Source organism: Podarcis cretensis (assembly GCF_951804945.1).
Source record: "Podarcis cretensis genome assembly, chromosome: 4".
Lineage (NCBI taxonomy): Eukaryota > Metazoa > Chordata > Lepidosauria > Squamata > Lacertidae > Podarcis > Podarcis cretensis.
Window position 1 is genome coordinate 91,288,323 of NC_137173.1, and position 14,700 is coordinate 91,303,022.

At 43.2% G+C, this 14,700-nt stretch overlaps 1 long non-coding RNA gene across 1 annotated transcript in view; it reads right to left on the reverse strand.

Moving 5' to 3' along the window:
• The window catches only part of LOC307214524, a 296,482-nt gene extending 285,850 nt beyond the window's left edge, over positions 1-10,632 (reverse strand). The window contains exon 1 of the long non-coding RNA XR_013838187.1: positions 10,555-10,632. This is a non-coding gene — a long non-coding RNA (uncharacterized lncRNA). The remainder of the gene's footprint in view (positions 1-10,554) is intronic.
• Positions 10,633-14,700: the final 4,068 nt, after the last annotated feature.

Consider the following 14,700-nt stretch of genomic DNA (forward strand, 5'->3'; position numbering starts at 1 on the left):
TTTTACATAATGGGGTGAAACGTTTTCAAATAACCCTTTAGAGAGGTGGAGCCCTCCCACATTGTATAAAACTCAGATCACTAGTAGGGAAAAGAAATAATGACCATTGTGTGTTTCATAGCAATACCAAAACATTTCCATCTCCTGTTCATTCTAGAAAGTAGACCAGTGTGGTGTAGTGATTAAGAATGGCAGATTCGTAATCTGGTGAACCGGGTTCGCATCCCCGCTCCTCCACATGCAGCTGCTGGGTGACCTTGGGCTAGTCACACTTCTCTGAAGTCTCTCAGCCTCCCTCACCTCACAGAGTCTTTGTTGTGGGGGAGGAAAGGAAATTGTTAGCTGCTTTGAGACTCCTTAGTGTAGTGATAAAGCGGGATATCAAATCCAAAACTACTACTACAGTGGTGCCCCGCAAGACGAATGCCTCGCAAGACGAAAAACTCGCTAGACGAAAGGGTTTTCCGTTTTTTGAGGTGCTTCACAAGACGAATTTCCCTATGGGCTTGGTTTGCAAGACGAAAACGTCTTGCGGGTTTGCTTCTTTTTTCGTAAAACCGTTAATACCCAGGGAATCCGCGCTCCGCAAGACGAAAAAATCGCAAGACAAAGCAACTCGTGGAACGAATTAATTTCGTCTTGCGAGGCACCACTGTACTACCAGAAAGACAAGGGAACAAATGATAACACCATTCATAGATACAGTCTGGTTTACATGCCATCTATCTTTTGCAACCTTCCCTAATTTACCTCTTAAATAATTATAAGGTCCCTATTTCAAATTAGTTTTCTTTTACGTCCTACATTAAACAAATTATTTTGAAATTGTTTGGTTGTATTTATGCCTTATTTTAAAAACACATTTGAAAGTTCTATCACACATTATCAAGACTCTACGATGTTTCTCAAACTTGGGTCTCCAGCTGTTTTTAGACTACAACTCCCATCATCTCTAACTAGAAAGACCTGTGGTCAGGGAAGATGAGAATTGTAATCTGAAAACAGCTAGAGACCCAGGTTTGGAAAACACTGGCTAATACCTTTATTACTTATACCCTGCCCATCTGGCTGGGTTGTCCCAGCCACTCTGGGTGGCTTACAGTGCATAAAAAATCATAAAACATTAGACATTAAAAATTTCCCAATACAGGGTTGCCTTCAGGTGTCTTCTAAAGGTTATATAGTTACTTGACATTTGAAGGGAGGGCTTTCCACAGGGCGGGCACCACAACTGAGAAGGTCCTCTGCCTGGTTCCCTGTAACCTCACTTCTCACAGTGAGGGAACCACCAGAAGGTCCTTGGAACTGGATCTCAGACTGAATTATGGGGTTGGAGACACTTCTTCAGGTGCACTGAAGCTGTATTGAGGCTATTGGGTAGATTCTCAAAGTTTGGGACCAGCAGGGTCAAGGGGAGTAGACATAGCTCCCACTGCAGCCCATCTATGCTTGCTGCCATTTATCAGAAGAGGGTGGAGGCAAGTAAAGTACAACCCTTGAAGAAACTATTGCAGTAAGGAGGGAATTTGCCCTGATCCCCTAACACCAAATGGTTTTGCACTCTCTAACTGTGATCCTGAAATACCTATATCCTTCCAATCTTGAGGCCCTCTTGAAACTCACTCCACTCATCAAAGCACTAGTTTGCGAGAGCAGAGATACAAATCACAGAGATATGTGAGATGTATGGCACCATCAGCCACAAAGTAATAAGATCATTTTATGCACTCGTGGAACATGCATTTTTGAAGAAGCAGTTCTGGCACATTTAATAAAACACTTCTTTGTTAGAGTTGCTTCTCCATTTTTCACATGGTTAATATTAAAATGTAGCTTTGGAATCAATGTATTCTTAAATAATTCCCAGCATGCTAAGTAGACATAAAAACATTATATCTACTGTGGACCAAAGTCTCCTCTTAGTTTCCACTGTTCTGAGTGCTGCTGGAAAGCAGATCACAAAAGTTAGCTAGGTGGTTGTAGGGTTATTGAAACAACCAATGCTCTTTTTAATTTGTCTCATACTTGCTTGAGTTTACTATCCTAGGCAATTTAGAAATATTCTCTATTGGCCCATGCCCAAACAGTTCACCAATATGTACCTAAACTATGTTACAGTGTTTCTCAAATTTGCATAGAGATTGTTCACACATATTCAGAATTGCTTAATACAGTGGTGCCTCGCAAGACGAAATTAATTCGTTCCGCAAGTTTTTTCTTCTTGCGAGTTTTTCGTCTTGCGAAGCACGGTTTCCCATAGGAATGCATTGAAAATCAATTAATGCGTTCCTAGGGAGACCGCCTTCAGACCAGATCCGGGGACAGTCTGTCCCCGGACCTCTTCTGAAGGCTGGCGGGGGGAGAAGGACTTTTCTCCCCACCGCCAGCCTTCAGAACAGCCTTCTGAAGGCTGGCGGTGGGAAGAAAAGCCCTTCTCCCGTCGCCAGCCTTCAGAAGAGTTTCTGCAGGGCTGCCTAGGCTGCGGATAGCAGCCTGCTGCCCGGTGCGAGGGACGCTCTGAAGCAGAGCGCCCCTCGCGCGGGGCAGACATCTGCAGCTTGGGGAGCCCTGCAGGACTTCCCCGCAGGGTTCTCCAAGCTGCGGATAGCAGCCTGCTGCCCCGCACAAGGGGCGCTCTTAAGCAGAGGGCCCCTCGCGTGGGGCAGACATTCACAGCTTGGGGAGCCCTGCGGGCAACTCTTCTGAAGGCTGGAGGCGGGAGAAGGGCTTTTCTTCCCACGTTGGCGGTGGGGAGGAAAACCTTCCTCCCACCGCAAGCCCCGGGAACAGAGGAGAATCGCTGCGCGCCTTCTCCTCTGTTCCCGGACCTCCCACCGCAAGCCTTCAGGACAGGTGCTGCGCTTCCCCGCTGTCCCCGGAGATTTCCCTATGGGCTTTCGTCTTGCGAAGCAAGCCCATAGGGAAATTCGTCTTGTGAAGCTGCTAAAAAATCGGAAAACCCTTTCGTCTTGCGGGTTTTTCGTTTAGCGAGGCATTCGTCTTGCGGGGCACCACTGTATTACACCACTTTGTTAACCATTGTCTGGTATCCCATCACTTGTTGATGCTGAACTAAATTTATGAATTATCTTCATTGAACAGCATTGGGTTTGATTTGACATAGTGTGGCATGAAAATTTGTGCATGCTAAATAATCTATGCTGGCTGGTTCATACATGCTGAGCAGCTTCGATAGTGCCATCAGAATATCTTAGTTCAGTCTTCCCTAACTGGTGCACTTCAGATGTTTTGCCCCATGGCTGAATCATGGTTTGAGTTAGATCTAGGTGCTAAGTCCTCACTAATTCATGTTAGAGAACCTGAGTAGGAGCTATGGACTGGTAACTGCCAAATGCATTCAAGAGAAGGCATGTATTCATCATGACAGAGTGAGATCCAGCTGCTATTTTCTTTTTACATGGAAGAATGTTCCCCCACCTGCAATGGCACAGCCTAGGAAGACACCACCACATGCTGTTCCCTGGACACTGGAACAGGCTCTTTGCTTCTAAATATGCTGTGTGCTTTGCCTGGTGTAAATCATACCATTACAATTGCCATGAATCCCAAGCTGTTGTCAGGCTCAGGCATGGGTGGGCAGACTGAGATGGACAATGAGGAGGATGAAGAAGAGATGGAGGGTGAATGACTGGAATTTAGGCTGGAAGAGTGAGTACCTCCCCTTTCTCTGTCTCTAGCAGCTCTGAATAGAGAAACAGTGATTCCAGCTCTTTCCCCACTCTTGTGAAGAGGACAGCCTCAGAACCAGGTGACAACTCCACAGGTAACCCATCCATAGAGATGCAGTGCATGCTTGCAAACTTGACATAATCACAGGGCACATCTGAAGGCAGCCCTGTTTAGGGAAGCTTTTAATGTTTAACAGACTATTGTATTTTAATATTCTGTTGGGAGCCGCCCAGAGTGGCTGGGGAAACCCAACCAAATGGGCGGGGTATAAATAATAAATTATTATTATATTATTATAATGCCTGGTGTCTGTCTCAGTTATTTCACCAATCTCAAGGGATTATAAAATGTGCCTGCTGGGGAAAACTGACTTGACAGTGAATATGCACATAGATTTTTTTGAGGAGTTGGGATACCAGACTTCCCAGGGCAAGCAATTTTAGATTGATAGAAAACAGCAGCTTGGATTTATGAAATGAATCACTTGCTTACACAAGTACTTGTCTCATGGAGAAAGGCATGAAGTGAACTATTTTGAAGAAGGGGGAGGTAAAAAGAACCAAACAGAGCTAAAGTGTTAGGAAAATGAAATGCAAGATCCAAACTACTCAGGAGATAGCTTTTCTTCAGTTGCAGAAAAGCATCATCTTATCTGGAGGAGAAAGGAATATGGACTGCCAATTGTACAATCTGTCACACACATCAGCAGTGACGCTACTTACAGGAAATGTGCAAACCCCAGATGCATTGCATGAAGACCAAGACAAAGAGATTGCTTTTTAAGACCCATTGACACAAACAGAAAGCTTGAAAATTGCATGCTGTACTGGACAAACAGGAAATTGAATTCTATCTTGTAGGGCCAGCGCAGCATCAAAGAAGCAATAAATTGCACATTATGGAAAGGAAAGTCTTCTCATCTAATAAATAGTAATGTGACAGTTCAGCCGTTCCTTGGAAAAGGGAGTCACTGCTGGCAGAAATGTGGGGTCCAAATAAAGAGCAAAAATTAAAGCTGCCTCCAAATTCTGCCTAAGGGAAATGTGAAACTTCCCATGGAAAATGTGAGGAAATTGCTTGAATGCGTAGAATACGGCTTTTATTTAAGCCAGGTGTGGGAAATCTGTGGCCCTCCAGCTGCTGTTGAACCCTCAGTTCCTATCAGTCCCAGCCAACATGCCCAATGGTCAGGGACCATGGGCCTTATAGTCAAACATGTAAGGCCATAGGTTCTTCCTCCCTGATTTAACATAGAGCAAATATTAAATTCTTTTGAAGGGGGAACATCTCTAGATAGCCACCAAGCTCTACCAAAATCACATAGAAAAGTTGCAAATCTGTCAGGAAAGGCAATAGTCATGATTGTTTTGTATAGGAAAAGTGTCAGGCCCAATCACTGTCATATTTCCTATTTAGGAGGATCTTAGAGACAAAGGACATATTACGTTGGAATTCCATACTGGAATTCCCAGAGTAATTTGCTTTACTTTTTTCAAAAAGCATCCATGAAGTGCCCAATTCGGATTGGGGTCATAGCACAGGACCATGGGTCTGACTGTTTCCCCAAATAATAATAAAAAATTTACACCACAACTTCATGAAAAAATATCAAAATGGTATGTGTGTGCTTTCTTCTTGTAGTAATAGCTTTCAAACTGCTAGGTTGGCAGGAGCTGGGACAGAGCAACGCGAGCTCAATCCATCACGCAGATTCGAACTGCAGACCTTTCGATCAGCAAGCCCTAGAGGCTCAGTGGTTTAGACCACAGCGCCACCTACATACCAGCACTGGTGGAGGAACGGGAGTGTGGATCATCCCTGGCACCACTGTTCTGGTAGGATGCCATCACGGCAGCCCCCCCCCCGACATGTGCCACAGACCCCCTGCCCGCAAGGGCGCCACACCTCCAGAACATGCACCACGCCCTTGCGGGCAGCGTACCATGTCCCCTGGATGCACGCCATGCCCCTGGGGCACATATCACGCCCCCAGCTGCTCTCCGCTTACCAGTGCAAGTAGATAAATAGTACCACTGCAGCAGGAAGGTAAACGGCATTTCCGTGCGTTCTGGTTTCCGTCACGGTGCCCTGTTGTGCCAGAAGCAGTTTAGTCATGCTGGCCACATGACTTGGAAAGCTGTCTGTGGCCAATTGTTGGCTCTCTTGGCCTGAAAGTAGAGATAAGTACTGCACCCCATAGTTGAATTTGACTGGACTCAACCATCCAAGGGTCCTTTTACCTGTAGTAATAGCAGTATCGGGACGCAGGTAGATCGGGACGCAGGTGGCGCTGTGGGTTAAAGCCTCAGCGCCTAGGGCTTGCCGATTGAAAGGTCGGCGGTTCGAATCCCTGCGGCGGGGTGCGCTCCTGCTGCTCGGTCCCAGCGCCTGCCAACCTAGCAGTTCGAAAGCACCTCCGGGTGCAAGTAGATAAATAGGGACCGCTTACCAGCGGGAAGGTAAACGGCGTTTCCGTGTGCGGCTCTGGCTCTGGCTCTGGCTCTGGCCAGAGCAGCGATGTCACGCTGGCCACGTGACCCGGAAGTGTCTCCGGACAGCGCTGGCCCCTGGCCTCTTAAGTGAGATGGGCGCACAACCCCAGAGTCTGTCAAGACTGGCCCGTACGGGCAGGGGTACCTTTACCTTTACCTTTACCTTTAATAGCAGTAGTGCTAGGGACAGGGTGGAGCAATGAAGAGAAGGACTTTACCCACTTTATCTTCCCACCCAGCAGTGGCCACAGGTTGGAAGAATGAAGGAGACAAAGAAGTTTCTTTTTCCTCTTCAACCCCCTGCTACTTCTACCACCACCATGGGAAACAAGACACATCAGAGGTTGAAAGCGGGAGCATGGGAAGGCTTGTACAGTGGTACCTCGGGTTAAGAACTTAATTCGTTCCGGAGGTCCGTTCTTAACCTGAAACTGTTCTTAACCTGAAGCACCACTTTATCTAATGGAGCCTCCAGCTGCCACTGCGCCGCCGCCACGCAATTTCTGTTCTCATCCTGAAGCAAAGTTCTTAACCAGAGGTACTATTTCTGGGTTAGCTGAGTCTGTATCCTGAAGCGTCTGTAACCTGAAGCATCTGTAACCCGAGGTACCACTCTAAAGTCCTCCATAACTGACATCCCAAGCATGACATGTAGGGTGAGTAAGCATCGCGTAAAAAAAAAAGCCCCCCAAAACAATCTCACGGGTGAAATTTCTTTGGGTTTTTACTCACCTTGTTAGCCATCTAAATATGTTTTTGTTTTTACTAGTATGATTTTGTTGTTCTTGTACAGGCTACATATGTGTGCTTTCCTACTTTTGTTTATGAGCATTGATCTTAGTCAGATAGAAAGTTTTGAGGGAAGTCCAGAATTGTCATCATCGCGGACAGCAAGTCTTGCTTTAGAGAATTTCAGTCCTAGTGGCTAGAGGAAAGAATGAATGGAAGGAAAAATGGATGCCTTTTTTGGACAATTTATAGAAGTATTTAAAGAAAATAAAGGAATATTATAGTACTGCAAACTCACAAGCAGGATTTGAGCTGTGAGCTACAAAAGTACCGGTAATTAGATTACAGTGGTATCTTGGTTTATGAACTTAATCCATTCCAGAAGTCCGTTCTCAAACCAAAGCATTCTTAAACCAATGTGTGGTTTCCCATAGCAGCGGGGGACTCAGTTTACAAATGGAACACACTCAACAGAAAGCGAAACATGTTCTTATTCCAAGGCAAAGTTCACAAAACAAAACACCTACTTCCAGGTTTGCAGCGTTCTTAATCCAAGTTGTTCATAAACTAAGCTGTTCTTAAACCAAGGTACCACTGTATAAGATTGTGGTTATGATTTGATAGATAGAAGATAGGGTACAGGAGAAGAAGAAGAGAAACAACAACTTCATGGGAAAAGGGATGGGAAGCCGATAAAAATAAGAGAAAAGACAATATTGTGTTTTGACTGTATATGTTAAAAATATTGAAATTTAATAAACTATAACTGAAAAAAGGGAAAGTGGTATTCAGTAACACTGAGCTCTCAGCATTCCACTTATAATATATATTTACTTAATTATCTTCTTACATTTGCATCCTGAATTTCGACTGTCATGGATCTCAACCGGTTTACATTTCAGGGTTGTAACAATTATTGATATAATATAAGTGAAGGACTTTGAAAGCTTAAAAAATGGTTTTATAAGTATATTATTTGTCTTTTTTAAAAAATAAATAAATAATCTTTATTACTTTTCAAACTTATGGCAGACAAGAAAAAAGAACAAAAGAAGAAACAATACAATAAACAATACAAAACACAACCTTAACACTAAATTAAACAAAACAAAACAACAACAATTTAAAAAACATATAGCATACCATTTCATTAGTTTATCTTTCATTCCCTTATTTCATCGACTTCCTCTCACCTCCCTTTTCGTATTCCACTTCTGTTACTTGTTTCAGCAAATCCTTTCCATCTTTCTCTATTTTTATCATTATGAATGTCTTAACATATTTTTAACCTTATTTTCCATTAATACTAAAATACTTATTTATACTTAACTCCTTATAGCATTTCTGCTAAAGCCATTAAGTTTCATTCCAACAATTATCAAACACTCATTAATTTTGCAATATTTCTTTGTACAAACTTTAGACTTTCCCAATCTTCTACCACCATCTCTTTTACCTGGTCTATAAGTATATTATTTGTCAGGAGTTCATGGTATCTTTCTTAAGTACCTCCTTGATTAAAAGACATCATGACCTGGTAGTCAGTTTCTCTGATGAGATATATATACCATATTTTTCGCCCTATAGGACGCACCGTCCCATAAGGCGCACCTAGGTTTTTTTGGGGGGAAATAAAGGGGGGGAAATTATTTCCACTCCAGGCGCGGGGGTGGGGCGGGGGAAGCCCGAGCTTCCCCCGACCCCAGCCCCCAGAACAGGCAACTCTCCGCAAGCAGTGGGAGCCCAGCGCTGGGCTCCCGCGCCTTGCGGAGAGGTGCGCGAAGTCTGGGAGCGCTGGGCTCCGCACGCCCAGCCTTCAGCATGCAGACAACTCTCTGCAAGCAGCGGGAGCGTGGTGCGGGCTCCCATGGTTTGCGGAGATCTGCGCAAAGCCTGGAGAGCAAGAGGGGTCGGTGCGCACCGACGCCTCTCGCTCTCCAGGCTTCAGCGAAAGCCTGCATTCACCCCATAGGACGCACACACATTTCCCCTTCATTTTTGTAGGGGAAAAAGAGCGTCCTATGGGGCGAAAAATACGGTATATATATATATATAATTTTATATATATATATATATAAAATTATATATATATCTATATAATTATTAAAACTAGGGGACTGCTCACCACTGCTCTATCTTTGTTTAGGATCTCGTGGTGTTTAGCATCAGTACTCACCATTGGATAAGATACGAAACAGAAATTCAAAAATAATGCAAATTACAGTATCTGATGCTTGGCTTTTTTTGGGAAAAGAAAATTGCAGTATTTGTTCCTTGAAGTAAAGCTAATTAGAATCCTTTTGAATGCAAAAGTCACAGCCTCAAATGCAACTGTTGGATATCAACCCAGAAAACCAGGGATTAGCAGAATTAGCTCATTAATAAACATGCTGTTGATCAGCAGCACAAAACACTGAAAAATCACGTCGCAAACAAATTTTGGAATCCTGGAGTATTACAATCAAAGTAACAGAACATATATTAATCCCTTTAATCTTCTTGGCATGAAAAGGTGCAAATTTGCTCAATTAAGGAGGATCAATATTTTATGAGAAGAGTTTTTAAATTATGCAAAATTAACACACACATTATTCTCCTTCCAAACATGGTGTGCATATTTGTTTTCTAAGCATGAAAACATATACCATGTGAGGGTCAAGAACGTGGAAAGGAGGCACAGTGCCCTTATGCAATGAAGCCATATAAAACTCAGTAAAACCTGGTTTACTCTGTCCTTCATGCCAAGATTGTGCAGGCAGGACAGAATATACTTCCACTGCAAGCTGATCCCCTACATGGCACATGACGTCATGCACATGATGTCATGTGATGCCGGGCCCCCCTCAATGTGGGGGACAAGTCGGCGCCCCTACTCTGTGTGTATCATAATTCAGGTTTCTACTACCTAAGGTTCAACTTCCTGTTTGCCCTACTAACACTGAGCTGAAGTATATAGGCTGGATCTTTTAATCATTTGAGGGTCTATGGCAAAGTACCCCTCTATGCTTGCAATCTTTAATTAATACTTGCCGTACTGAGAGGGAAAAGCCACTAGAGGGTTAATGTGCTCGTTTCCAAGCACAATTCAAAGTGTTGGTGTTGACCTAGAAAGCCCTAAACGGCTTTGGCCCTGTATACCTGAAGGAGCGTCTCTACCCCCATCGTTCAACCCAGACACTGAGGTCCAGCTCCCAGGGCCTTCCGATGGCTCCCTCCCTGTGAGAAGCAAGGTTACAGGGAACCAGACAAAGGGCCTTCTCGGTAGTCGCACCCACCCTGTTAGAAGACATCTGAAGGTGACCCTGTTTCGGGAAGCTTTTAATGTTTTATGTTTGATCGTGTTTTTAATATTCTGTTGGGAGCCACCCACTGTGGCTGGGACAACCCAGTCAGATGGGCGACATACAATCAATAATAATAATAATAATAATAATAATAATAATAATAATGAGATAAAAAAAAAGTCCTTCCCTTGTTGTCTGTTTCGGTTTTTCTTTATGTTTTGGGACATTATATATAACAAACTAAAAAAGATGTTTAAAATCCCATTCACAAAACGACCAGAAGCCTTCTTATTAGGGATAATGTCAACTGAAGTAAAAAACGAAGTAAGACATCTCTTTATGTATGCAAAATCCACAACCAGAAATTTAATTGCAACGTATTGGAAAAATGAAACTTTACCTACAAAATCAGAATGGCAAGTTAAACTATTAGAATACAGTACCTGTGAATACCAAAAATGACAGAGGGGGTAAGAGGGTATTCGATGCAAAAAGTAAATCAAGAATGGATTATATTCAATGAATATCTGAAAAATTACTGTGGCAGCAAAAACCTCCTGGCATATCTTGAATGAGTCTTGCAATGTCCAGATAATATATGTAAATTTAATGTTTCTATTTAATTTTTATTTTTTATCAAAAAGTTTTATGAAAATAATACAATAATATAACACTGTGTAAAATATATCAAGTGTAATTTAGCTTTTCTGAGAACTTTTGGAAGTCTACTTTAGGTCTTTTTTTAAATAATCTTGTATTCTTTTTAATTTTTTGTTATATGGGACAAGATATAAATTGTAATATAGTATATTGTTGTATAATTTTGTGAAATATATTTAATAAAGATTTGAAATAAATAAATAAACAAAAACTCCTGCTGCCATTGGCCCATTCGGTGGCAGGAAGGTGATCTGGCCTGTGATAGGCTGGTTTGCCTCCCACAAAGCTGCCCGCCCAATTGGGGGGGAAACAGACTAAGTAAAAAATCTGCTTCAATGAGAGGCAACAGGACTACTCAGTAACAATGCTAGGGGTATTTTTGTGGTGGGTGGGGGAACGTAAGGCTGTCTCCAAAGGCTTTTAAAGCATAATTGAAACTGTATTTAAGGTGCTGGCAGTTAGCTATGTAATAGCAAGGAATTAATCAGCTTATATCAAAAGCAGTGGTACATACAAAAGAGATCCACTGCTTAGAAGACAATGATTCTGAAGCAGAAAAAGGTTAATTACAAATAACCATGTAAATCGGAAAATTAAAAGAAATGAATTAAAAGAAAAGCTTACAATCATTAAAATAAACTGATAACTGGTGACACTGATCTTCTTAAGTCCACGAGGGTTTTCTACCATTAGGAAAACACTGGGGAAATGTTTTATATATATATATATGTAAATTGTTGTTGTTGTTTAGTCGTTTAGTCGTGTCCGACTCTTCGTGACCCCATGGACCAGAGCACGCCAGGCCCTCCTGTCTTCCACTGCCTCCCGCAGTTTGGTCAGACTCATGTTTGTAGCTTCGAAGACACTATCCAACCATCTCGTCCTCTGTCGTCCCCTTCTCCTTGTGCCCTCCATCTTTCCCAACATCAGGGTCTTTTCCAGGGAGTCTTCTCTTCTCATGAGGTGGCCAAAGTATTGGAGCCTCAGCTTCACGATCTGTCCTTCCAGTGAGCACTCAGGGCTGATTTCCTTAAGAATGGATCGGTTTGTTCTTCTTGCAGTCCATGGGACTCTCAAGAGTCTCCTCCAGCACCATAATTAAAAGGAATCAATTCTTCGGCGATCTGCCTTCTTTATGGTCCAGCTCTCGCTTCCATACATCACTACTGGGAAAACCATAGCTTTTACTATACGGACCTTTGTTGGCAAGGTGATGTCTCTACTTTTTAAGATGCTGTCTAGGTTTGTCATTGCTTTCCTCCCAAGAAGCAGGCGTCTCTTAATTTCGTGGCTGCTGTCACCATCTGCAGTGATCATGGAGCCCAAGAAAGTAAAATCTCTCACTGCCTCCATTTCTTCCCCTTCTATTTGCCAGGAGGTGATGGGACCAGTGGCCATGATCTTCGTTTTTTTGATGTTGAGCTTCAGACCATTTTTTGCGCTCTCCTCTTTCACCCTCAATAAAAGCTTCTTTAATTCCTCCTCACTTTCTGCCATCAAGGTTGTGTCATCTGCATATCTGAGGTTGTTGATATTTCTTCCGGCAATCTTAATTCCAGCTTCGGATTCATCCAGCCCAGCCTTTCGCATGATGAATTCTGCATATAAGTTAAATAAGCAGGGAGACAATATACAGCCTTGTCGTACTCCTTTCCCAATTTTGAACCAATCAGTTGTTCCATATCCAGTTCTAACTGTAGCTTCTTGTCCCACATAGAGATTTCTCAGGAGACAGATGAGGTGATCAGGCACTCCCATTTCTTTAAGAGCTTGCCATAGTTTGCTGTGGTCGACACAGTCAAAGGCTTTTGCATAGTCAATGAAGCAGAAGTAGATGTCTTTCTGGAACTCTCTAGCTTTCTCCATAATCCAGCGCATGTTTGCAATTTGGTCTCTGGTTCCTCTGCCTCTTCTAAATCCAGCTTGCACTTCTGGGAGTTCTCGGTCCACATACTGCTTGAGCCTTCCTTGTAGAATTTTAAGCATAACCTTGCTAGCGTGTGAAATGAGTGAAATTGTGCGGTAGTTGGAGCATTCTTTGGCACTGCCCTTCTTTGGGATTGGGATGTAGACTGATCTTCTCCAATCCTCTGGCCACTGCTGAGTTTTCCAAACTTGCTGGCATATTGAGTGTAGCACCTTAACAGCATCATCTTTTAAAATTTTAAATAGTTCAGCTGGAATACCATCACTTCCACTGGCCTTGTTATTTGCAGTGCTTTCTAAGGCCCATTTAACTTCACTCTCCAGGATGTCTGGCTCAAGGTCAGCAACCCCACTACCTGGGGTGTACGAGACATCCATATCTTTCTGGTATAATTCCTCTGTGTATTCTTGCCACCGCTTCTTGATGTCTTCTGCTTCTGTTAGGTCCTTACCACTTTTGTCCTTTATTATGGTAATCTTTGAACGAAATGTTCCTTTCATATCTCCAATTTTCTTGAACAGATCTCTGGTTCTTCCCATTCTGTTGTTTACCTCTATTTCTTTGCATTGCTCATTTAAGAAGGCCTTCTTATCTCTCCTTGCTATTTTTTGGAAATCTGCATTCAATTTCCTGTATCTTTCTCTATCTCCCTCGCATTTTGCTTGCTTTCTCTCCCCCGCTATTTGTAAGGCCTCGTTGGACAGCCACTTTGCTTTCTTGCATTTCCTTTTCATTGGGATGGTTTTCGTTGCTGCCTCCTGTATAATGTTGCAAGCCTCCATCCATAGTTCTTCAGGCACTCTGTCCAGCAGATCTAAATCCTTAAACCTGTTCCTCACTTCCACTGTGTATTCATAAGGGATTTGATTTAGATTGTATCTTACCGGCCCAGTGGTTTTTCCTACTTTCTTCAGTTTAAGCTTGAATTTTGCTATAAGAAGCTGATGATCTGAGCCACAGTCAGCTCCAGGTCTTGTTTTTGCTGACTGTATTGAGCTTCTCCATCTTTGGCTGCAGAGAATATAATCAATCTGATTTCGATGCTGCCCATCTGGTGATGTCCACGTGTAGAGTCGTCTCTTGTGTTGTTGGAAAAGTGTGTTTGTGATGACCAGCTTGTTCTCTTGACAGAACTCTATTAGCCTTTGCCCTGCTTCATTTTGCTCTCCAAGGCCAAACTTGCCAGTTGTTCCTTTTATCTCTTGGTTCCCTACTTTAGCATTCCAATCTCCTATAATGAGAAGAACATCCTTCTTTGGTGTCACTTCTATAAGGTGTTGTAAGTCTTCATAGAATTGGTCAATTTCAGTTTCTTCCGCACCAGTAGTTGGTGCATACACTTGGATTACTGTTATGTTAAAAGGTCTGCCTTGGATTCGTATCGAGATCATTCTATCATTTTTGAGATTGCAACCCAGTACTGCTTTCGCAACTCTGTAATATGTAAATATCTTCTCCTATTTTTTTCTGTTTCTTTTTAATAAGAGGTAACCAGTTTTATCAGGGACGCGGGTGGCGCTGTGGGTTAAACCACAAAGCCTAGGACTTGCTGATCAGAAGGTCGGCGGTTCGAAGCCCCGTGATGGGGTGAGCTCCCGTTGCTCGGTCCCTGCTCCTGCCAACCTAGCAGTTCGAAAGCACGTCAAAGTGCAAGTAGATAAATAGGTACCGCTCCGGCAGGAAGGTAAAAGGTGTTTCCGTGCGCTGCTCTGGTTCACCAGAAGCGGCTTAGTCATGCTGGCCACATGACCCAGAAGCTGTATGCCGGCTCCCTTGGCCAATAAAGCGAGATGAGCGCCGTAACCCCAAAGTCGGTCACGACTGGACCTAATGGTCAGGGGTCCCTTTACCTTTACCTAACCAGTTTTATCAGCCATGGAGGGAGTTTGTGGGACAACCACATGGCCAGTTCATCCTG